We start from the raw sequence: 5,000 nt of genomic DNA on the forward strand, positions 1-5,000 counted from the left end.
TGTGTGTATATACTTATATAATATATACATATATATGTGTTATATATATATATATATATATATATGTATATATATATATATATATGTGTGTGTGTGTGTGTTTTTATGTATATGTGTATATATACACGTGTCAAAAATCGAATGAAACCTATAGAGAAGTATATTGGGTAAAAAAAAAACCGAGTTGTAATATCCCTTCCATGTTGACGAGAAGGGAAGGTCAAAGGTCAGGCCTGGAAAGCAAAGAGGAAAATGAAGAGCCTGTATCTCTCACTATTTAATTACCCACTTGGTAAGAATTGGCCATCCTCACTGGATAGCTTAATTGGATAGAAGATTATTTTTCGCTCTTTCGCTCAGCGAAGAAATTCCAAGTTTTATTTGATCCTTGTTAAAGGTGAGAGTGGCTGCGGATGAATCTGCATGGATGCTGGGGATGAATCTGGATGTTGCTAAAGGTGATAGTGGCTGGGGATGAATCTGGATGGATGCTGGGGATGAATCTGGATGTTGCTAAAGGTGATAGTGGCTGGTGATAAATCTGGATGGATGCTGGGGATGAATCTGGATGTTGCTAAAGGTGATAGTGGCTGGTGATAAATCTGGATGGATGCTGGGGATGAATCTGGATGTTGCTAAAGGTGATAGTGGCTGGTGATAAATCTGGATGGATGCTGGGGATGAATCTGGGTGGATGTCGGTGATGAATCTGGATGGTTGATGGGGATGAATCTGGATGGATGCTGGAAGCTGGATGGATACTGTGGATGAGTTTAGATGAATACTAGGGATGAATCTGGATGGATGCTGGGGATGAATCTGAATGTTGCTAAAGGTGATAGTGGCTGGGGATGAATCTTAATGGATGCTGGGGATGAATCGGAATGTTGCTAAAGGTGATAGTGGCTGGGGATGAATCTGGGTGAATGTCGGGGATGAATCTGGATGTGATGCTGGGGATGAATCTGGATGTTGCTAAAGGTGATAGTGGCTGGGGATGAATCTAGATGTTGCTAAAGGCTATAGTGGCTGGGGATGAATCTGAATGGATGCTGGGGATGAATCTGGATGTGATGTCGGGGAGGAATCTGGATGGATGCTGGGGATGTATCTGGATGTGATGCTGGTGATGTATCTGGATGAAGGTTAGGGATGAATCTAGATGAAGGCGGGGGATGAATCTGGGTGGATGCTGGGGATGAATCTGGATGGATGTTGGGGATGAATCTGGATGGATGCTGGGATGAACCTGGATGAAGGCTGGGGATGAATCTAGATGAAGGCTGGGGATGAATCTGGATGGATGCTGGGATTAATCTGGATGAATGCTGGGGATGAATCTGGATGAAGGGGGATGAATTTAGATGAAGGTGGGCGATGAATCTGGATGAAGGTTGGGGATGAATATGGGTGGATGCTGGGGATGAATCTGGATGAAGGGTGATGAATTTAGGTGAAGGCGGGCGATGAATCTGGATGAAGGTTGGGGATGAATCTGGGTGGATGCTGGGGATGAATCTGGATGAAGGGTGATGAATTTAGGTGAAGGCGGGCGATGAATCTGGATGAAGGCTGGGGAAGAATCTGGATGGATGCTTTGGATGAATCTGGATGGATGCTGGGGATGAATCTGGATGGATGCTGGGGTCAATCTGGATGAATTCTGGGGATGAATCTGGATGATGGTTGGGGATGAATCTGGATGAAGTCTGGGAATGAATCTGGAAGAAGGCTCGGGATGAATCTAGATGTGTTGGATGAATCTGGATGAAGGCTTGGGATGAATCTGGATGAAGGCTTGGGATGAATCTGGATGGATGCTGGGATTTCCATAATGGAATTTTTACTTTTTAATGTAGCGTGAATACTTGGTTTGGTCACGAGAGCAGTTTGAAGATGACGTGCATTTATTATTATTATTATTATTATTATTATTATTATTATTATTATTATTATTATTATTATATACTGTATGTATAGGCTAAATGAATAAATGAATATCTCCCCTATATTTTACTTATATAATAAGGATTAAGTATGAGACTATATATATGAATATACCTTTTTCTTTCTGTCACACTCATGGTGGAGAAGGAGTAGACATACCCTGGTGAGAGGAGTACCCGGAGAGGTATACTCGAAAACCACACTCTCCCACAAATTGCCGAACCAGCTGGTTGCAGTTAGGAAAGGGGGAGGGGGTGGGAAAGGTTGAATGTGTGTTAGTGTGCGTGTGTGTATGTGTATATATATCGGGTACATTAATATATATATATATATATATATATATATATATATATATATATATATATATATATATATATATTTTCCCATAAATATTTGGTTATGTGCGAACATAGCAATGTATTCAACGTACATTAATTAAGAATTTTTTATAATGTTTAATTTCCAAATCCGTCACCAATTATGACAAACCACATATTTTACCCCTCAGTAATTTAGGAAAGTTATTTTTATCAAAGTGAATTGGAATCCTAATTTGGTTTTTATTTTTTTTTTCTTCTTTTTTTTTATTTTTTTTTTTTAAGTACCACTAACCACTTAATGCGATATTCGCTCGAATTTTAAATATCATAGAAGAGGAATAAAGCTCGTATGATTTATCAATAATTTCTTAACCTACTAAAGAAGTACAAACATATTAATGTTCTTAAAATTTCCTTTTAGTACTTCAAGTATGTCCTATATTTCTTTTAAAATATATCCTCAGAAACCGTATTAATAATCACCCTACACAGTATTACCATATTATTCATTGAGTATGGACATTAACAAGTACTTCGTTAAGTGTTAATGAAATATATTTACTGTTTGGAGTAAATACATTGAGGTATGGACATTAACAAGTACTTTGTCAATTGTTAATGAAATATATTTACTTTTTGAAGTAAATACATTGAGGTATGGACATTAACAAGTACTTTGTTAAGTGTTAATGAAATATTTTTACTTTTTGAAGTAAATACATTGAGGTATGGACATTATCAAGTACTTTGTTAAGTGTTAACGAAATATATTTACTGAAGTAAATACATTGAGGTATGGACATTAACAAGTACTTTGTTATATGTTAATGAAATATATTTACTGTTTGAAGTAAATACATTGTGATATGGACATTAACAAGTACTTTGTTAAGTGTTAGTGAAATATATTTAATGTAGTAAATACATTGAGGTATGGACATTAACAAGTACTTTGTTAAGTGTTAATGAAATATATTTACTGAAGTAAATACATTGAGGTATGGACATTAACAAGTACTTTGTTAAATGTTGACAGTAAAATACATTGAGGTATGGACATTAACAAGTACATTGTTAAGTATTAATGAAATATATTTACTGTTTGAAGTAAGTACATTAAGACAAACAGCAATATACTTCTTGGCATGAGCGAATAGATGTTAACGTTCATATCATCTTTTTAACTTTCTTCAGTAGAATTAATCCCATTTAACATCAGTTTCTTTATTTCAGGGCATTAAGGGACAGCGAGGCTACCCTGGGTTCCCGGTTGGTTGGGCCGTAGTTGTCTCTGGTGCTTTTGGGGCTATCTAACTATAGTCAATTCTTTCTAGTGAGGCAGATTTGCACCGACTCGCAGGGATGCCCTTTTTAGCTCGGAAACGTTTCCTGGTCGCTGATTGGTTGGACATGATAATTCTAACCAATCAGATAGCAGGAAACTTTCGGAAAAGTTTCCTGCTATCTGATTGGTTAGAATGATCTTGTCCAACCAATCAGCGATCAGGAAACTTTTCCGACCGAAAAGGGAAAAGTTTCCTGCTATCTGATTGGTTAGAATTATCTTCTCCAACCAATCAGCGATCAGGAAACTTTTCCGACCGAAAAGGGAAAAGTTTCCTGCTATCTGATTGGTTAGAATTATCTTGTCCAACCAATCAGCGATCAGGAAACTTTTCCGACCGAAAAGGGAAAAGTTTCCTGCTATCTGATTGGTTAGAATTATCTTCTCCAACCAATCAGCGATCAGGAAACTTTTCCGACCGAAAAGGGAAAAGTTTCCTGCTATCTGATTGGTTAGAATTATCTTCTCCAACCAATCAGCGATCAGGAAACTTTTCCGACCGAAAAGGGAAAAGTTTCCTGCTATCTGATTGGTTAGAATTATCTTGTCCAACCAATCAGCGATCAGGAAACTTTTCCGACCGAAAAGGGAAAAGTTTCCTGCTATCTGATTGGTTAGAATTATCTTGTCCAACCAATCAGCGATCAGGAAACTTTTCCGACCGAAAAGGGAAAAGTTTCCTGCTATCTGATTGGTTAGAATTATCTTGTCCAACCAATCAGCGATCAGGAAACTTTTCCGACCGAAAAGGGAAAAGTTTCCTGCTATCTGATTGGTTAGAATTATCTTCTCCAACCAATCAGCGATCAGGAAACTTTTCCGACCGAAAAGGGAAAAGTTTCCTGCTATCTGATTGGTTAGAATTATCATGTCCAACCAATCAGCGATCAGGAAGCGTTTCCGCGCTTAAAAGGCACCCCTGCGAGTCTGTGCAAATGCGCCTCGTTAAAAAAAATATTTATATAGTGCTTTTGCTTAATGGCTAATTTCGACTTACTATAATTTCCCTCACAAGTGTATTAAATTTTTTCTCGCTGACTCTCTGTCTCACAGCTTTTTTTGGTTTGGTGGTGTCTTGGTTCTAACACTTTCTGTTGAAGTAATTTTAAATAAATTAGTTTGGATATTCTTATTTTACTATTAACTTTTTTTTTTGGTTCTTGGTTCAATTTCCTTTTAAGCGCTTGATATTTCCCGAGACATATTTTTACCCATTAATATTTTGTCCCAAAATTTATATTTTTACTTTTAAAGTCTTTTGATTTTTTTTCATAATTTTGGTTCATCTTTTTCTTTAACTATTTCTAATTTCTAATCACAAATATTTATTTATTTATTTTTAATATTAATTTCTACAGATTGTTTCATATTTTAAGTGTATTTTTCCC

The 5,000-nt window shown here is 36.6% G+C and overlaps 1 protein-coding gene across 1 annotated transcript in view; it reads left to right on the forward strand.

Annotated features, from left to right (window-relative positions):
* Positions 1-5,000, forward strand: part of LOC137651835 (collagen alpha chain CG42342-like) — a 141,761-nt gene that overhangs the window by 14,142 nt on the left and 122,619 nt on the right. The window lies entirely within an intron of this gene.

The sequence above is a fragment of the Palaemon carinicauda genome, chromosome 13, assembly GCF_036898095.1.
Source record: "Palaemon carinicauda isolate YSFRI2023 chromosome 13, ASM3689809v2, whole genome shotgun sequence".
NCBI lineage: Eukaryota > Metazoa > Arthropoda > Malacostraca > Decapoda > Palaemonidae > Palaemon > Palaemon carinicauda.